This window comes from Pinus tabuliformis, chromosome 8 (genome assembly GCF_031772625.1).
Source record: "Pinus tabuliformis cultivar Carrire ecotype Pingquan chromosome 8, CPIR1, whole genome shotgun sequence".
In the NCBI taxonomy this organism is placed as follows: Eukaryota; Viridiplantae; Streptophyta; class Pinopsida; order Pinales; family Pinaceae; genus Pinus; species Pinus tabuliformis.
In genome coordinates this window covers 1,639,398,221-1,639,419,830 of record NC_142294.1, presented here as the reverse complement: position 1 = coordinate 1,639,419,830, position 21,610 = coordinate 1,639,398,221, and positions in this window count along the sequence as shown.

Here is a 21,610-nt window from a genome sequence, read left to right as displayed (position 1 = left end):
CAATCTGCATCAGTGAAGCCCTGTAGCTTCACTCCCTCTGTCCATCTTTACCACAATCCATACTAAGATGTGCCTCTGAGGTATCTCAATACATGCTTTGTCGCCTTCCAAAACATCTTGGTAGGTTGAACCATAGCTTGACTCAATTGGTTCACCGCATAGCACAAATTTGGTCGTGTGTTCACTAAGTACATCAGTGAACCCACAAGCTACCTGTACACAGTATCTTCTACTACTTCTCCTGAAGCAGCATCCTCCTTCATCCAGTTACCTACTATAGGAGTCTGCATGGGCTTGCACTTCTCCATGTGGAATATCCTGAGTATCTCATTAGCATACTTGCCCTGAGACACAAACAACTACCCATCCTTCTGCCATACTTCCATGCCAAGGAAGGAATGCATGAGACCCATGTCTTTCATCTTGAATTCTCTTGCAAGGTCCTCCTTGCAAGACATGATCAACTGATCATCACCTATCAATATGAGATCATCAACATAAAGTACAATGATCAACTAATTACCTTTCACTATGATGTGGTACAGGTTCGCATCCGCTTCACTCTTTGTGAAGCCCAACCCAGTGAAGTAGTTGTCGATCTTGGTGTACCAAGCACGAGGTGCTTGCTTCAGCCCGTACAAAGCTCTCTTGAGTCGGTACACATGCAACTCACTATTGAAGGTCTCAAAACCTTCCGGCTATTCTATGTACACCTCTTCCTCAATCTTGCCATTGAGGAATGTAGTCTTCATATCCATTTGATGGATCTTCCAACCCATCTATGCTGATAGTGCCAACATCGATATGATAGATGAGTACCTTGCTACAGGAGAAAAAGTCTCATCATAGTTAATCCCCTCGACTTGTGAGAAACCACGGGAAACAAATTTTACCGTATGTTTCTCCACACTACCATCAGCAGCTTGCTTTACCTTGTAAAGCCAACAGGAACTCACAACTGACTTGTTATCCGGTCTTGGAACCACATCCCAAACACCGTTACGAACTATGGAGTCATACTTCTCCACCATAGCATCAACCCAAATCGATTGCTACACTGCTTCCTCAAAGGAAGATGGCTCGGTCTTAATACATTCCCCAACAAGGGCCGTGTATCTAGTGTACCTCTTAGGTGAGCTCCCCTGTCTGCACTGAGAAGATGGTTCTCCCACATTCTTTCTCGCATCCGACAACAATCTATCATCTTCTCTTGTGCACTTTCGTCCATCTTTGGAAGACTCTGCTTGAGTGGATGTCTCCACTCCTGGAACCTCTGCATGCACTGCTCTGCATCAGTCTGAGGCTCCTCCTCCTTAGGACCAACAATTCCTCCACAGCCTGTAGTTGGAGCTCCCTCTCAAGGTAAACTCGCATGGCCTTCTTATCATCAAACTTGAGATCTCTGCGAACCACTATCCTTCGACTGGTAGGAAAGTAAACCCGATAGTTGTGGGGTGTATTAGTGTACCCCACAAGTATCCCCAACTCAGTTGTTGGCTCAAGATTCTTCCATGCATCCTTTGTCACATGGAAATATTCCGACGAGCCAAAGATCTTGAAGTGACCCACATTTGGTCTCTTACCAGAGAGAGCTTCCTCTTGTGTTTTCATTCCAAGTATGCGATGTCGGCTTCTATTCTGCAAATAGACCGCTATGTTGCATGCCTCAGCCCATAAATGAAGTGGTAGGCCTTGGTCATGCAGCATCGCCCGTGCTTCCCCTACAATCATTTTGTTCTTCTTCTCGGGCACCCCATTCTGTTGTGGGTTATGAAGTGCCATCAACTCCTGTTTAATTCCTTCCACTACACAGAAGTCCTTAAACTCTTGAGAGACATATTCTCCACCGTTGTCGCTTCTCAAGGCCTTGATCTTCTTCCTTGATTCTTTCTCAACCAACGCTTTGAACTCACAAAACTTTGAGAAGGTTTGATCCTTCTTCTACATGAAATAAATCCAACATTCATGAGAATAATCATCAATGAAAATCACATAATACCTTTGCTTCATTGTGGATGTCGTCAAGAATGGTCCACACAAATCAGTATGAACTCGCTCTAAGATTGCTTCTGCTCGATTGTCTTGATCATGAAAGGAAGACTTGCCATACTTTCCCAAGGTACAACCTTTGCATGTGTCAACTTGCTCAAGTTTACCTTTGGGAAGTCTTGTAGATATCTACTGCATTATCTTCAAGGCCCCATGATGCAAATGGCCCAACTACCTGTTCCATAACTTGCCAATGTCTTGGCTTTGCACCAATTCTGCGTTCGAACTCAATGCAGCACAGTCATATACCTCTAGTTTATATAGATTCTTCACTGGAATCCCAATCCTCTTGGTCTGACTCATGGCTATGTGTCTTAGGAACACCTTTGCTTTATTGAAGACAACATCATAGCCTTTGTCCTCCAACATCACAACTGATACCAAGCTCTTCTTCAATCCAGGCACATACTTCACATCAGTCAAGGTGAGAGGAGCTCCATGCTCCCTCTGAAAAGCAACCGTGCCCACTCCTGAAACACTGTACTTTCCGTCATCACCCATCTCTATGCGCATCTTGAGGTCTTTCTCCTCCAAGGTACTGAATAAATGTTTATCGCTGGTCATGTGGAATGAGGCTCCACTGTCAAGATACCAAACACAACCCACCATAGATGAAACCATACATGTGATGAGGGTAAAGTCCATTTCAAACTAAGAGCCTAATGCCTCACCTTCCGATCCTTTTGTGGATCCCTTCTTGGACTTCTTCGATGGGCAATTAGTTGCATAATGTCCCATCTCGTGACAATTAAAGCATCTCACTTTAGATTTGTCACCCTTCTTCCCTCCATGAGAAGAATTCGAATTGGAATGGGAAGCCTTCCCTTTCCCTTTCCTTGCCTTACTCGCTAAGGCCAAATTTTCTTCATCATCATTCTTTGATAAAGAATCGTCTCGAGTGCTCCTCCTGATCTCCTCCTGCATGAGATCTAACCACATTCGTTCCCTATCCGGCAGTTTCTCTCTTTCATTTACAGAGTCCTAGTAGCTATTCTAGCTTTTTGGAAGACCGAGGAGAGAAAGGCTCACCATATTATCATCGGCAGTAGTTATTCCTACACTACCAAGCTCATCTCTACAGGTGGTGATCTTGTTCAAATATGTAGAAATAGCATCACCCTTCTCCATGTTGATTTTTCGAAGCTTATCCTTGAGCACCAGTTTCCTCTGGTCGCTATTGTTCTGATAGAGGTCCTTCAATGTCTTCCACATTGAAAACGAAGTATCCTTCCCATGGATACTCGAGACAATATGGTCTCGAACTCCCTCCAGAAAAATCTGTCTCGCCTTCGCCAAACACTTCTTCCATTCAACCAATTCTTGGTCATTAGTTGCAGCTGGCTTAGGGATTTCTTGATCAATGAAATCCTTCAAGCCATTTTCTTTTAATACAACTTCCATTTTATCTTTCCATGCTATGTAATTTGCACTGCCTTAAAAGGCATATTTCAGTCTCAAGCCATAGAATGCCATTGACCAACCTAAAGTATGAGATGAATTCAATTTGTACTTGCAATCTCGAACTTAAAACTTCGAATTCTCTTCTCTGTATACTGTTCATAGCTCCAATAACCTTTGCTCTGATACCATGTAGAAATTCTGACTGTGGATTAACCTGATAATGCAATATAACTAAAGCAAAATAATTTAATATACTTCTACAATCAAACTTGCGGAAGCTTAATAGATTTGAGCAAGATCAAGGAGAACACATATAACCAGAAGAAGAATCAATGCACATGAAACAAAGAAGAATACTCTAGGGAAAGCCTCAACTAAAAACCCTGCTATTTGTATTATCATACAAGTGGAAATATATCAGGATTACACAAAGCTTTAGCTCTTAGAGCTAGCCAGCTCTCAGTACAATCCCTCTCGATGCTCATAGACAAAATAGAATTCTCATATGCCTTCTCCTCTGCCCTCCAAGCTCCTACTTCCTTGCGCTGTTTTTCCTGGGTGATCCAGCTGTTACCAAGTGTAACACTGATCACTCACACTGATCTTACACCCTGTAAAATTGCGCAAATCTCAAGGAATGAATTCCTTCTGCATGCAAGAGTTTTCGTTATAGGAAAATTCTTGCAACTGATAGTACATTGTCCCTGTCGTTAATATCAACTAGATCTTTCTCTGAATAGACATGCATGAGTTATTTATGAGAGAATCTTCAGTTATCTGGAGTACACTAGTTTGATGCATGCGTGCATTAACTAACTGAACTCACAATTAGTTCCTCACACTGTTTGGAACTAAGTTCACTGAACATAACTCAGTTAACTAAGCTAACTAATTACAACTCAATTATAACTCATCCTTATCTCATTAATTAAGGGATAATCTCCTTAATTTAAGGGATAACTGTTGCATGACTTCACAAAGACTTCTAGCTTGAATTTCTCCAACTAATTAGTCCAAGATGAATTAATTAATTATTTTTCAAGCAGCTAGTGAGACTAAATTCGAATTTTAATTCAATGAAAAATTCAATAATCCAACTCCAACATGTTGTTAGGAATGTAGGGATTCTCGTACAAGAGGGACACTTCCAGTAACATTGGAATCAGAGGCGAAAAAGGTGAGTTGATTGATGGCCACAATCCCACCTTTATGAGAAAACGCGATCATCCAGAAGTAAGTTGAAACAATGACAACCATAGCATGAACCCATGTACATCATAGTAGAAGATTATAATCCAAAGTTTCATCAAAAAATTATACTTCAGTGAAGATGACTTTGCTCCCTAATTCCACTTGGAGGGAATTCAAAATCCCACAAGGTTTGTATGTCCTTCCATAAAATGCTTCTAATGTGGTGGTTGATTGACTCAGTTGGGGTTAACCAATCACCTTCCAGCAAGACAAGGACATGATTCAGGTTCAGGCTCCCTCATCCACAATAGAACGATTAATGTTCTTACCATGGACAACGACCTGGATCATAAAAGCTAACTAAGAAAGAAGTCGAGGGATATAGTTTTCATGAGAGAAAACCACTAGGTTATAATCCGATGGATTCACGCATTTGATAGCTGATAGCAAGGCCTCCTTTTGGGTGGGGTAGTTTTGCAACACCTCAAGTGTCGACATAGCTTAAGGATATTGAGCCAAATATTCAACTACGTTGTAATTTTAAGAAGCTCTCAAATGAGGGTTGAAAGTAGACTTATGGATAACACCCTTCAAAGGCTTCATAGACAATTCCGCGGGAATTGAAGGTGGAATGGGATCAGATGAGGTTGGTGTTGAACTGGCAAGTTGATCAGTGGCCTGACCAATCGCTGATTTTTCATTACCATAGTCCTTATTCTGAGTGGCCACCGTGACATCAAATCTTAGCTTTGAGGAGGAAAGTGATCGTCGTTACAAATCAAACATGGGTATCGAGGCTTTCATTTCTCATTAGAAGATGAATTTGTTTGTTTATTCTGTGACAAGCTGTCTTTCTTTTTCTTACCTTTACCTTTCTTCTTGCTTCTAGGTTGTTGTTGAGACTTGCCTTTATCAGATGAGACAACATTTATCTCAGAAGCAGAAGCCGTAGGAGGATGAGATGGAGGTTTTTGTGCAGGAGTAACAATAGAAATACTAGATGGTCTACATGCCGACTGCGAATTGGTAGAACCCATAGCTCCATCAGAAACATGAGATTCTTTACCAGGTGGAGGAGGAACAATATTCAAAGGTCTCAAAGCATTTGGTATCTTATCATAGAGCATACCCATTTGGGTATAGACCAGATCTAAATACTGAGCACAGGCAATAACTTTCTCTTTGGTCACGACTCCACCTTTGGCCACATATTATATTATGGGATCTAATAGAGACTTGACAAACCATTCCGCTAACAATTGATCGGAAACATAAGTCTTGACCAACCGACGACAACATATCCACTCATGAATGTGATCTGAAATGCGAGTAGAGTCTGATTATTTAAAGTTAGTCAATAATTACATTCCAATTTCGTATCTAATGGACAATTGGAAATGTGTGAGGAAGGTAGTGGCTAAAGTGTCGAAGTCGTGAAATGACACTCTAGGTAATTCAATATACCATTTAGCTACGGTAACCATAAGAATTTGTGGGAAGAGTCGAATTGAATCATCATTAAGTGAATTGGATGAACACCAATATGATATGTCATAACATGTGTCGACAGGTCTTCTCCTGGATTCCCATTGAACTTTGGGATATCATAAGGCAACTTAGTGGGAATAATCTGCCACCATGTTGAATGAGTAATGGGGTCGTTAATAAGCCGAGTTAAATTCGGTAACTCGAGAGTAGCCACAAAAGGCAACTGTCGATTAAAATCTGGAGGCAGATGACCTGGATATGACGGGATAGACTAGGAAACAGGTACCTTCATTGTTGGATAAGGAGGGTTTTGATAATAAGGAACCTGGTTAGCATAATATGGAGGGTTCTGATAACCAACATACAAGTGGGTTTGTTTCCCAATCCAGGATGGCAATAAAGTTGCTGGAATGGTTGAGTTTGGATTTTCTAGCCTTGAAAAGACACTTGATGTGATCCATATTATTGCTCGATCAATGTTTTCAGTTCCCCCTAGAACGGGTTCGATTGAGACTGCGCCAAATTTTGAATAATTTGGCCTACTAGAACTTGAGGAGTACCTTGTGCAAGTAATTGAGAACGTGAGGGACCTTGTACAGGTTGATGGATCAGGATCTAGGGAGAACCTGACACTTTTGGAATGGGCTATAAAGGTTATCTCACATTTATTTGAGCTTGTTAGGGTGTTGATGGATAGGTAGGAATTTGCGATGAAGATGGTACATTTTGAGAATTCAATATTCGATCCCAATATGAACAAGGTTGTACGGGTAAAGTAGGTTTCCAAACACTAGAATCCATTCTAGGATGAGGAGGAATATAACTAGGCAAATTACCATATTGAGGTATACCAACAATAAATTTCTCCTCAGCCATGGGAGGAGGGGATGATGGAGGAAACTACGATCCGAATGGAGGGTACCCAACATAAAGATTGTTGGGCTGTTGAGGGTAGCTTTTACCACTGACATAAGGGCCAACTTGTTTCTCTATTGTAGGTGTAGATGGAGGAAGAGGCACAGACTAGTTGGCTTTATGCAAGATGGTGATAAGGGGAAATAGGATGTTGATTGATCCCATTAGGAGGCTCACTAATCGGATGTGACAAAATGACCTATAACACCCGTCATTACATATTCTTTGAGGACAAAGCATATTTTCAAGAGGGAAGCAATCTTACGTAATTAATTAAGTATTAAATTGGGGCATGATCTTTGACCATGCCCCTTCTTGAAAAGGTGCCCAAGAGCTTATTTAAGCCAGGGCCCTTCTTGTAAAAATGCATCATTCAATTCATATATATATATATATATCTATATATATATATATATATATATATATATATATATATACTCAATAAAAATCAAAGTTTCCACTCCACCCGATCATTGTGATCCAAGTGGATCTAGTCATAAGAATAGAAGAATGCTTGGTGCAAATAAAAATAACTACTTAGTTTTCGACCCCCCATTCGAATCCATATCCTCGTGATGGGAGAAGAGTAGGCTCAAAAAAAAATCTTCGAGTGTCTCAGGTTTGGCCAGGAGGATCTTTTAACACCTCCTTTTCTCATCAAGAGTGATTTACATTTACTTGTCGTTGGGTGATTGAGGAAATAAAAAGAAAAGGAACGGGAACAAGCACACTTAGAGTGCATAATACAATAGAGAGGAAGTTGTATGTTACATTTGGGAAGAACAAATCGCTCCTAAAAAATAATCTATTGATCCTCTTCCAATTAGTTGATTGGATAGTATCACATGTGTGAGGATTTGCCTCCCAAGCGATGTCGCTGGGTCAATTCCAGGATAGCCCAACTGCGCTAGGAGAAATTGTAGGAAGAAAAAGCAAAAGAATATTATTTTTTCATGTATGATCCACTTGGTCCAGGTACGAGGGATATAACTCAATTGGTACAACTCCGCTCTTGCAATTGGGTCATTGAGATTACGAGTTGGATGTTTTATCGTCTACGTGGTAATGATGGCATATTTAACTCGAACTAGTGCCTTTCTTTTTCTAGATAATGGGGAATAGGACTGAAACATGCAATTGGAAAACTCTAAAGAGACAAATAAAGATGGGTCGACAAGAACGTAGAGAAGGTAGAGTGGGTAGTTGGTTAGATCTAATATAGATCATACATGGGCGATGGTTGGAGTTGATAGCTCTTCCGTAGACTAATCCTTGATGACAATATAATATCATTTAGTCTGCAACATTTTTATCAGAATTGACTTGATATCTCGATTATGCATTTGAGGGTGCAGAGAAATAATAGGAAAAATATCATGAGCAGGGTGGGAAAAATAACGGATAAGGACAAGGTAAGGGGAAATATGGGAAAATATTATGAGGGGTCATGGAAGAAATAATGGGCACAAGTTGTGAGAGGAGGAAGGGGATAGTGGGAGGAAACAATGGGAAAATATTATGAATGGGTGCCAAAAATATATTTCAAGGCAGGGTGCATGGAAATAATGGGAAAAACACAATCAATAGCTACCTGTGAATACGACGGAATCCAATACATGTTGTGAGCTACTACAATAGTTAAAGGTCCTAAAATAGCTAGGTTAATAGCTAATTTCTAGTCCTATTCATCTGTTCAAATGGTGGCCTAGGTGGTCGGTATCAAGGACATGTTTTGTGACACTAAGAAAGGAAAAAACACTCAAAGCTAACAAAATATATTGTGTGAGAAGTCAAAATGAGGATACAAAGAATACGTTAACTAAATCTTAACTTATTTCTATGATTAGTACCTACAAATTACATCCTTATTTATTTGGATCCAGTGTGAAAATCAATTTGAAAGAAGGATATTATTTCCCATGCGACTTTTAGTAGATCAATAGTGTGAATATATGTGAACTAAAAAAAATCAACATTGTGGATTTGTGCACCTATGCGTGATGTAATCGCATGATCCTTTGTTTTGTTTTTAAAGAGTACACTTGCATAGATTTGCACAACTAAGAGGTGACTAGTTGCAATGATTTACATGACTGGGAGGTGTCTAGTTGTATGGATTCACATGACTCAGAAGTGAGCCACTTGAAAGGAATAAATGTTTTGTCTTTTTTTGTGTGCGGTGTGGGGGGGGGGGGGGGGTGGGTGAGATGGGCGGACTAACATAACATATATGTTGTAAGCAGTTATGATGGCTATCCATTAGAGAGAGTGAGACTACACCAATATCCAGAATGCAGTGAGGGCATGTCTAGGGTTTGACCATGTTGATCGTGGATGACCATGGTTGATCATGTTTGGCCATGGTCAATGAGATTGACCATGTTATCAATGGTTGACTATGGTTGATTATGGTTGACCATGATTGAATATGGTTAACCATAGTTGAGCTTATATAACCATGGTTGAACAAGGTTGACTATGATTGAACTTGTTGACAATCTTTGATCATGTTTGATCATTGTTGAACTCATTTGACCATGTTTGAACATGGGTAAACATGTTAACCATACTTGGCCATTATATTATATTTTGTCCATTATTACCTTGCTTTCCCTCAATTATGAACCATATCCCATCCCCTTACATTCTCATATCCATATCCATTCTCATTTCTATATCATTATGGAAAGTATATCTCACATCTTTTGGACTTGTCTAAGAAGATGATAATTTCCCCCGGACGATGATTTTCTCATCGAAATACGACGATTTTTTTTCTCAAAGAATCTAAAACTGGGAACATTTGAATTGTTTTTTAAATGGTGGAAATAGATTCAACACCCTCAAGGACTCCTCGAGCACCTAAGATTCTGAAACTGGACAATTTTATCCTGAATTTCCAAAAAATTCCACCATATTTCATCAAAATTGTGCTAGAAAAACAATTATTTTCCAAGCAAAATCATTGCCTGTTTAGACTACACATCAACTTTTTCTTTGTAACACCTTTTTATCACCTTATTTATAAAGGCGCAATCTCATTAAAGAGATGATCTTTTTGGCTTTTTGTGTCAAAAACATATCACTTATTCTTCATGAGATCTCAAAGTTTCATTGTTTAAATTATATGTTTAATGTATAAATGGACTATAGGCCTCAAGGTTACATTGTTTAAATTATATTTTTAATGTATAATTGGACTCTAGGCCTAAAAGTTTCAGTGTTTAAATTATATTTTTAATGTATAAATGGAGTCTAAATCTTGAAAGCTCCAAGACACCCAAATTATATAGAAATCAACTATAAAATCTATGCCAAAAAGTCAAATACAAATTAAATAACTTAAAAATATGATTTCCTCATTTCTAAATTAATGGGGCCAAAATGAACCATAAAATCTATTCCAAAATGTCAAATACAAACCAAATAACTTAAAATATATAATAAATTTTAAAAAATATAACTAACTTAAACCTAACTACTTCTACTATTCTAATTAAAAATTTGGAGGTTTCAAGGTCATATTTTCCAGTCAACTTTCCCTAAATTCCATACAGAATTTGTTGAAATCACAAAAAAAATACAATCTGACCAAAGATTAATTGGCCAACTAACTAAAAATTCAAAACATAAATTAATTAAACAAAAGCTAATACATTTATTACCAGAAAATTGATGTGTTCATAGTCAACCACATTTTTTATTCAACTGAAACATATGTATACAATTTATTTTCGTTATTTTTCAAAAAGTATTGGTATTGCTAATAAGCCAAAATTTCTATAACTTTCAAAGCAAAAAAACATAATGAGACAAAATATGGTTATCATTAAATATTGATATTGCTACTATTTCAATTCAATAATGAACCTATACTATCCTATATATTTATGGTTCAATAAACTAAAAAATATTGATCTAGATTTGGTGAATCTAAATCACCAAATCTATTGAAATATTGATCTAGATTCTGGTCACCATATCTTACACGGATATGACCTGCGCGTTTACACATCAAATCTATCAGACATGTGTTATAGCCCCAGCAGTACAATGAAATTCATCCTCATCTGGCAACTTCCGCAGGTAAAACGAGAGAATCCCTCTCCTCAATCAAATGATCTGATTACTTCAATTATTTGGCTTCACCCATGTGCGTTGAATTATTTCAAGACCCACAATCCCAATGCGCCATTTCCAACGCAACACCTGTAACTACTGCCCATGTAATAATTTTGAGTCCCACGCAACGCTGACCACCACCTGACATTATTTTCAATGTTGCAAATATTTATAAATATTATTATATTCACCACCTGACATTCTGGGAGAACCTAGAACCGCCACGAAAGACCTTCATTGTTGCATGTCTTTCCAAATAGTCTTGTCTGCAAGTTCTGTCATTTAAGTGTTCGTGCAAGTTACTACAGTCTGCAAATTATGTCCTCTCTTTATCCGTGACGAACCTCATCTGAATCAAAATGGACGATTCTTAACTCTGTACTTACATTTAATTTGCTATAAACTTTTGCAAGGAGAAACTTTGATGACAATGTGATATTTTTAGCATACCATGCTTCCATGATAGCTATTCATAATTCATTCAATTTCTCAAATAGGTTGAGGAAGCATTGTCAGTATTTGCAACTGGCTCGAGTGGTCAGATTATTGTACGGCCAAATGCTCCTAATCTGTTCATGTTGAGTCTATCATGGCAACTCCTGTTTCGGAAAATTCCGAACGATATTTTCATGTCGTGTGCGCATATATGTAATGCCTCACGTACGAGACCTATTTACTTAAAGTTGTTTACCGAGCCGCAAATTTGTTTGGAGAGCAAAAATTCTTTGAAATCTGGTTAAATTTAAAAAAATAAAAATTAATAGTAAGACTGTTTGAATTTTTTTAAGGGCAGAAATGAATTCAGCAAATTTAGCATTATTAAAAAAGGCTAACTCAAATTTTCCAATTTTTTTTTTTCATGTTATCAAAATATTGCAGAAATTTCATTTTTGTCTGGTCAAATTAAAGCCCGGCCCCAAAATTTTAGTTGTTTGTGTCTTTTTTAACATGTTGTTAGGAGTTGTGTTAAGGGAGTTTAAGTATAAATGAAATTTGATTAGTAAATTGTCCAATATATGTTAATTATGGATTTTTTTTGCTTTAATTAATTTAGAGGTTTTTTTTTTAAATAAAAATAAAAAAATCTCTAAATAAAAGTAGGCTATAATAATAATAAGGAAAAAAATTACACTATACATATTTAATTAGTTGTCCATATAACCTAATATAATTTCTTGTAAAGTACGTAGAAGGTATATATATATATATATATGTGTGTGTGTGTGTGTGTGTGTGTGTGTGTGTGTGTGTGTGTGTGTGAGAATAAGCTGTTTAAACCTTATACTTTTCAAAAATATTTTAACAAGTGATATAAACTTCATATATATCTATATATATATAGCAAAAAAATTTTAAAATAAATTATTTTAATGTTGTATAAACTAGTTTAACCTGATATCAACTTCATATATATTTATATATAGAAAAAAATTGTTAAAAAAATTTATTTTAGTGTTATATAAACTAATTTAATTTATACTGATAAAATCACTCTATACACATGCTATGTAATCTCTATGATATTCAAAAATATAATTTAAACAATAAAAAATTACACATTGTTTTCTCACTTTAAAATAAATTTAAAAGGCCTTGACAAGAAACATACAATTTAACAAATAATTACTTTGATTTGTGGAATGCATATCATGTGCTTACAAGTTAAAATTATTGTATCCCAAGCCTTTGTTGTGCTTTGCAATGTCTCTCACCCTATATATATGGGAGCAATCTAATGATATGTTTTCTTAGCTTTTGTGTAGAAGTCAGACCATTCAATGATTGGAGATATCTCAATATTTCAATGTCTAAATTATATTTGAAATATAAATAGATTTGGAACCAAGCTCAAATTAGATTTGGCATTGACAGTGTAGAATATGTTTCTCCACACTACCATCAACAGCTTTCTTTACCATGTAAAGCCAACAAGAACTCACAACTGACTTATTCTCCACTCTTGGAACCACATCCCAAACACCATTACGAACTATGTAGTCATACTTCTCCACCATAGCATGAACCCAAATCGGCTGCTACACTGCTTCCTCAAAGGAGGATGGCTCGGTCTTAACACATTCCCCAACAAGGGTCGTGTATCTAGTGTATCTCTCAGGTAACCTCCTTTGTCTGTGCTGATAAGATGGTTCTCCCACATTCTCTCTCACATCTGACAACAATCTATCAACTTCACTTGTGCACTTCCGTCCATCTCTAGAAGACTCAGATTGAGTGGATGTCTCCACTCCTAGAACCTTTGCATTCGCTGCTCCACATCAGTCTGAGGCTCCTCCTCCTTAGAACAACAGTTCCTGCACAGCCTATAGTTGGATCTCCCTCTCAAGGGAAACTCGCATGGCCTTCTTCTCGTCAAACTTGAGATCTCTGTGAACCGCTATCCTCCGACTGGTAGGCAAGTACATCCAATAGTTGTGGGGTGTATTAGTGTACCTCATAAGTATCCCCAAATCAGTTGTCGTCTCAAGCTTCTTCCATGCATCCTTTGTCACATCGAAATATACCGATGAGCCAAAGATCTTGAAGTGACCCACATCTAGTCTCTTACCGGAGAAAGCTTCCTCTGGTGTTTTCATCCCAAGTATTCGATGCGGGCTTCTATTCTGCAAATAGACGGCTATGTTGCATGCCTCAACCCACAAATGAAGTGGTAGTCCCTGGTCATGGAGCATTGCTCGTGCTGCCCCTACAATCATTTTGTTCTTCCTCTCAGGCACCCCATTCTGTTGTGGGTTATGAGGTGTCGTCAACTCCCGTTTAATTCCTTCCACTGCACAGAAGTCCTTAAACTCTTGAGAGACGTATTCTCCACCATTGTCACTTCTCAAGGCCTTGATTTTCTTCCCTGATTCTTTCTTAACCAAAGCTTTGAACTCACAAAACTTTGATAAGGTTTGATCCTTTTTCTGCATGAAATAAATCTAGCATTCACGAGAATAATGATCAATGAAAATCACATAATACCTTTGCTTCACTGTGGATTCCATAAAAAATGGTCCACACAAGTTAGTATGAACTCGCTCTAAGATCGCTTATGCTCGACTGTGTCGATCATGAAAGGAAGACTTGGTGCGCTTTCCCAAGGTACAACCTTTGCATGTGTCAACTTTCTCAAGTTTACCTTTGGGAAGTCCTGTAGATATCTGTTGCATTATCTTGAAGGCCCCACGATGAAAATGGCCCAACTGCCTGTGCCATAACTCGCCAATGTCTTGGCTTTGTACCAATTCTGCTTTCGAACTCAATGCAACACATTCATCTACATCTAGTTTATAGAGATTCTCCACTCGAATCCCAATCCTCTTGGTTTGACTCGTGGCTATGTGTCTTAGGAATGCCTTTCCTTTACTGAAGATAACATCGTAGCCTTTTTCCTGCAACATCAAGACCAATACCAAGTTCTTCTTCAGTCCAGGCACATACTTCACATCTGTCAAGGTGAGAGGAGCTCCATGCTCCCTCTAAAAGTCAACCGTGCCCACTCCTGAACAATATACTTTCCGTCACCACCCATCTCTATGCGCATCTTGAGGTCTTTCTCCTCCAAGGTACTAAATAAATGTTTATCACCGGTCATGTGGAATGAGGCTCCACTATCAAGATACCAAACACAACCCACCATTGATGAAACCATACATGCGATGACGGTAAAATCCATTTCGAATTGAGAGCCTAATGCCTGACCCTCCGATCCTTTTGTGGATGCCTTCCTGGACTTCTTCAATGGGCAATTAGTTGCTTAATGTCCCATCTCGTGACAATTAAAGCATCTCACTTTAGATTTGTTACCCTTCTTCCCTCCATGAGAAGAATTCGATTTGGAATGGGAAGCCTTCCCTTTCCCTTTCCTTGCCTTACTCGCTAAGGCCGGATTTTCTTCATCATCATTCTTTGATGAAGAACCATCTCGAGTGCTCCTCCTGATCTCCACCTACATGAGATCTGACCACATTCGTTCCCAATCTGATACTTTCTCTCTTTCATTTACAGAGTCCTGGTAGCTATTCCAGCTTTTTGGAAGACTGAGGAGAGAAAGGCTCACCATATCATCATCAGTAGTAGTTATTCCCACACTACCAAGCTCATCTATACAGGTGGTGAGCTTGTTCAAATGTGTATAAATAGTATCGCCCTTCTCCATCTTCATTTTTCGAAGCTTATCCTTGAGCACCAATTTCCTTTGGTCGCTATTGTTCTGATAGAGGTCCTTCAATATCTTCCACATTGAAAACGAAGTATCCTTCCCATGGAGACTCGAGAAAATATGGTCTCAAACTCCCTCCAGAAGAATCTGTCTCACCTTTGCCACACACTTCTTCCATTCAACCAATTCTTGTGCATTAGTTGCAGCTGGCTTGGGGATTTCTTGATCAATGAAATCCTTCAAACCATTTTCTTCTAATACAACTTCCATTCTATCTTTCCATGCTATGTAATTTGAGCTGCCTTCCAAGGCATACTCGAGTCTCAAACCATAGAATGCCATTGACCAACCTAAAGTATGAGATGAATTCGATTTGTACCTGCAATCTCGAACTTCAAACTTCGAATTCTCTTCTCTATATACTGTTCACAGCTCCAATAACCTTTGCTCTGATACCATGTAGAAATTCTGACTGTAGATTAGCCTGATAATGCAATATATGTTATGGCTCTGATACCACTTGTTATAGCTTTGACCACTTATTATAGATCTAATCTGTAAATATATGATAATATAAATAAACCCAAGAATAACAATATCTGAATATAAATAGAAATGTTTCTTTATTAATCAAAACCCTTAAGGTAGGGCAACGCCATACATTCACTCCTTAAGGAAGAAGAACACTCCACAAGCCATATGCCTGTTCATACAATAATCCTTGACATCTCTCCATATGGAGACTCTAGCCTCTATATATGCCTCATACATACAATACCATGGGTCGTTACCATGGTTCCCTCATACCATCGAACTAATACCATGGGCCCATTACATTATTAATAATTACTTGTGGTTCCTTACATGATATGGGTTAACCACCTTATTTATTACTATGGCCCCTTCCATTATTACATTATTACCTTGGATACCTACCTTTGTACCCCATATTATCCCCCCTAGGTATATAACATTCCACCCCCCTTCACATGTTTCGTCCCCGAAACATGGGAAGAACAAAAATAATAAGATCTACTCAAAAGAGTAGTCCACTAGTACCATGCACGTGCATCTAGCCATCTAAGAGAAATGTGAACCCTCAATCTCGCTGGTGCCTCGCTCGCTTGAGATGGACGTTGACCATGATAGCTCTTCTTTGTTGATGTGTACTAGGTGGATCTTTGCTCCGCTCTATCTGTCATGTGGGGGTTGTTGTCCTTGTGGCTAATTGGCTGCCATCTTGTTGGTTGTTGTCTTGTGGGGTGATGTGGGTGATGATATATTGAAGTTTTAAGCCACAGTGTCATTTTCTTTAATTCACCCCTTACTGGAGCCTGACTGTTATGTGGTGCATGTTGTGGTGCTTGCTGTGGTTTCTTATCTTCTAATATTACTTCAACCATTGAACCCTCATCAGATGTGTCAACACCTGTAACCTTTTGAATTTTTGTCCGGAGAATCCACAGTAATAGAGTTTTTACACCAACGTTTCAAATCCCAAATGGGATCCATCATCAGGGTAAAGAGAAAGATGATAAAAGGAGAGCCAGATGGAGGAAATAAATACTCAAGAGGGACGAATATTAGAGGCAAAGCACAGGTCGGCCAGAAAGAAGTTATAATGAAACCTGATTTTTAATTTTAATTTTTATTTATTATAAATTAATATAATTTATTTAATATCTTTAAAACAAAATCTTAAACTAAAAACTAAATTAATATTAAAATCTAAAGAACTAATATGAACATAAATATTAATATCAAAAAACTATAAATAACCTAAACTCTATAATGATGTTAGAAACTAAAAACTAATAAATGTATTAATATTGATATCATAAATCTTAATAACATTAATATTTTTGTATAACCTAATGACTAAATAACTTAATAATGATGAAACAAGATTACTATATAATTTAATATTTATATAACCTAAAGTCTATACAACTTAATATATATATTAGAATTAATATCAAAAAAACCTAAAACCTATATCATTATCTTAAAAAATATATATATTAATACCATACATCTTTCTATATCCTAAAATCTATATAAATTTTATATCTAAAAACTAATATATATATATTAATATAAATATAAATATATATCTAAAAATATCTAAAAACTAATATATAAATATAAATATAAATATATATATAAATATCTAAAAACTAATATAAATATATAAAAACTAAAAACTAATATAAATATATAAAAACTAATATAAATATATAAAAACTAAAAACTAATATAAATTTGTATTAATATAAATATATATATATAAATATCTAAAAACTAATATGTATATTAATATTAATATACATAGTCCTTGATAAAGAGGACCATGTTAAGAAAATGAATGATCACCTAAACTGTGGCAGTTACAAGAAGCTGAACAGTAATCCCATGGCCAAGATTATGAAGGATGTAAAAAAGATTATCTCAGATTCCAACCTAGAGGAAAAATTGAAGAAGAAATTAACCCCCTCGTGTGAAACCATTCCCAGAATCTATGGATTACCCAAGATCCATAAGGAGGGGGTCCCCCTGAGACCGATAGTTAATACCATTGGCTCCCCAACATATGAGCTTGCTAAATATGTCGCCAAGATTCTGAAGCCCCTGGTTGGAAATACGGACTCCTTCATTAAAGACTCGCACGACTTTGTGAATCTGATTAAAAATGAAAGAATGGAAAAGGATGACATCCTTGTGAGCTTTGACGTGGTTTCCTTATTCACGAAGATTCCTCTTGATGAAGCCATTCAGGTCATAAGAAATGTCACTGATCCAGAGACCGCAAAGCTGGCTGAAGTCTGTTTAAGGTCAACTGTATTCACATTCCAAGGAACATTTTATGAACAGACATCTGGTGTAGCAATGGGATCCCCCCTTTCGCCTATTGTGGCCAACTTATACATGGAATATTTTGAGAAGAAGGCCTTGGAATCTTATCCCTTAAAACCAGCATGGTGGAAGCGCTTTGTCGATGACACCAATATAAAATGGACCCATGGTAAATCAGAACTCGACAAGTTTTTCAATCACCTTAACTCCATCTCCCCTGATATAAAATTCACTATGGAGCTTGAAGAAAATATGTGCATCCCTTTCTTGGACATTCTTATCATCAGAAAAGAGGATGGCTCGCTGGGCCATAAGGTTTTCAGGAAATCAACTCACACGGAAAGCTACCTTCATGCAGATTCCCACCATCACCCAGCCCAAAAGCTTGGCGTTCTGAACACTCTTGCCATTAGAGCCCTCCGTATTTCTGACTCAGAACATATAAATGAAGAAAAGAGACATTTAGTTTCAACTTTCAGAAATATAGGCTACAAGGATCATGAGATTAAAAAAGCCATAAAGAAAGCTGAAAGGAGGTTGTCCTCTCCCAAACCTAAAGAGGAGGATCAACCTCATGGTGGTAAGGTTTTTCTACCTTATATCCACGGGGTCACAGATAAAATGGCAAATATCCTAAGAAAGAAAAACATTCTAACTCAATTCTCAGCTCCTGGTACCATCAGACAAAGTTTAAAATCTGTTAAGGACGATATTGACAAACAACAACTTAAAGGAGTCTATAAAATAGACTGTTCATGTGGAAAAAGCTACATAGGTGAAACTGGTCGCTCCCTCCAGACAAGACTTAAAGAACATGGCGCCGACATCAGGAATGGAAGATCTCGTACCTCAGCCTTAGCAGAGCACTCCTTGAAAACTAAACACCACATCTGCTTAGAAAACGCATCAATTATCGCAAGAGAAGAGCAGCAGCAGAGACGGAAAATCAGAGAAGCCCTCGAAATCATGAAGCATCCTTGTAATCTGAACAGAGACAGCGGTTTGGAGATTAGCGGAAGCTGGCTTCCCCTGATCAGTGAAATCAAGAAGCGTCAGCCCGGCCCCAGGTAGGTTGTCAAACAGGTAAGTTGTCAAGCAGGTAAGATTGTTATTATCATAGATATTAATATAGGTTTACATATTAAATATAAATATTATTATAGATATATTGTTTGATTTTAATATTAATCCTGTCATTAGGTTATTTATATTCTATTAAAAGCTCTAATTACTAATATAGCTTCTGGGTTGAATTTAGGCATTAATGTATGTTCTAAATTAATGTATGTTCTAATGCAGTCTAGATTTTAACATTGAATTAATTTGGAATTTAGTCTATACTAATATTATTTTATTTAGATTTTGATATAAATATTAGCTTTTATTGATATTATTACTAATTCATATATTAAGTTATTTAGAGTTTAAGTTATATAATTATTAAGTTTTATAGTGGTCAAGTTTTATAAAAATATTAAGTTATATTGTCATTAAGGTTTGATAGTCATTTATATTAATATTTAGTTATATTGTCATATATATTAATATTAAGTTATATATTCTTATATATTAATATAAAGTTATATAGTCATATTTAGTCATTAGGTTTTATTGTCATTAGGTTAAATAGGCATTTATATTAATATTAATATATATATTAGTTTTTAGATATAAAATTTATATAGATTTTAGGATATAGAAAGATGTATGGTATTAATATATATATTTTTTAAGATAATGATATAGGTTTTAGGTTTTTTTGATATTAATTCTAATATATATATTAAGTTGTATAGACTTTAGGTTATATAAATATTAAATTATATAGTAATCTTGTTTCATCATTATTAAGTTATTTAGTCATTAGGTTATACAAAAATATTAATGTTATTAAGATTTATGATATCAATATTAATACATTTATTAGTTTTTAGTTTCTAACATCATTATAGAGTTTAGGTTATTTATAGTTTTTTGATATTAATATTTATGTTCATATTAGTTCTTTAGATTTTAATATTAATTTAGTTTTTAGTTTAAGATTTTGTTTTAAAGATATTAAATAAATTATATTAATTTATAATAAATAAAAATTAAAATTAAAAATCAGGTTTCATTATAACTTCTTTCTGGCCGACCTGTGCTTTGCCTTTAATATTCATCCCTCTTGAGTATTTATTTCCTCCATCTGGCTCTCCTTTTATCATCTTTCTCTTTACCCTGATGATGGATCCCATTTGGGATTTGAAACGTTGGTGTAAAAACTCTATTACTGTGGATTCTCCGGACAAAAATTCAAAATGCACAAACCACAGATCTCTGAAATCCAATACCTGTAACCTTTTTGGCTTCAGCCTCTGTTTGTGCTTGATTGTCGACCATCAACTGCTCATCATCTGATATGTCAATCCCTGGAACATCTTCTGCGTCAACCTCCGTCGACTCTACCTTTTTACTGATGGAAATATCTTGTAATGTAATTTTCTTCTTTTCATACCAGAGCTTCAGGAATTTCTTCTGCACATTAATATTGATAGTACCCACAGATTCCATCCACGGGTATCCCAAAACAACATCCTCATTAGCCATATCTGAAGCATAAAAATCAGAATGCAATACATACTTTTCCATAGAAATCTTCAAATCTTTATAAACTTGCACTTGTTCATTATTAACCTGTGTGTGCTCCATGTGTTTTGCTGGCACTTGCAATTTTTTTGCCAAGTTGACATTTATGAGATTTTGCTTGCAACTCGGATTTATAGACAATGATTTTCTCCTTCTAAATCAATCCCTGAACTTGCAATAAGGAGACACCAGTAGAAAATAACCTCTTACGTGTCTCATTCTTTTTCTAGCACAAGACCATTTGTCCATAAGGAGTTTTTCCAATTCTTCAGTCGAAAATTTGGACAAGTCTTTGATGCCAAGTGAGTTCCACCATATGTCGGCTTCTTCTTTCAAACTAATCGGTACTAGAGACCTCCAAAATATCCCATATTTGGACTTTAGTCTTTGTATGAATTCTTCAATAGTAGGGCTATCATCTTTTCCTGTAAAATTTTCCATGAAGAGGGTTTGAGAAAAATTCACTTACTTGGCAAAAATTTGAAATGGCCACAATTTTGTCAATATTGCTCAGAATTTCTATTATGACCTATTTTTGGAAATGGAACAACCATTCTGCATCTGCCCATGTGATAGAAATCCTGATCCAGGCACTGGAATTTTAGATTTGCGCTGCAATTCTCCCACCGTCACCAAAAATTCTGAAAAAAAAGCGTTGATTTTAAATCAACGATATCTCCCTCATCCGGACTCCGATTTGGCTAATTTTTTTTGAAATCGGGTATTTTTTCACAAAGAATCTAGATCTGCAATTATATTTTATATATCTTACACCAGGACATCCAGATCTGCACCGCAAAC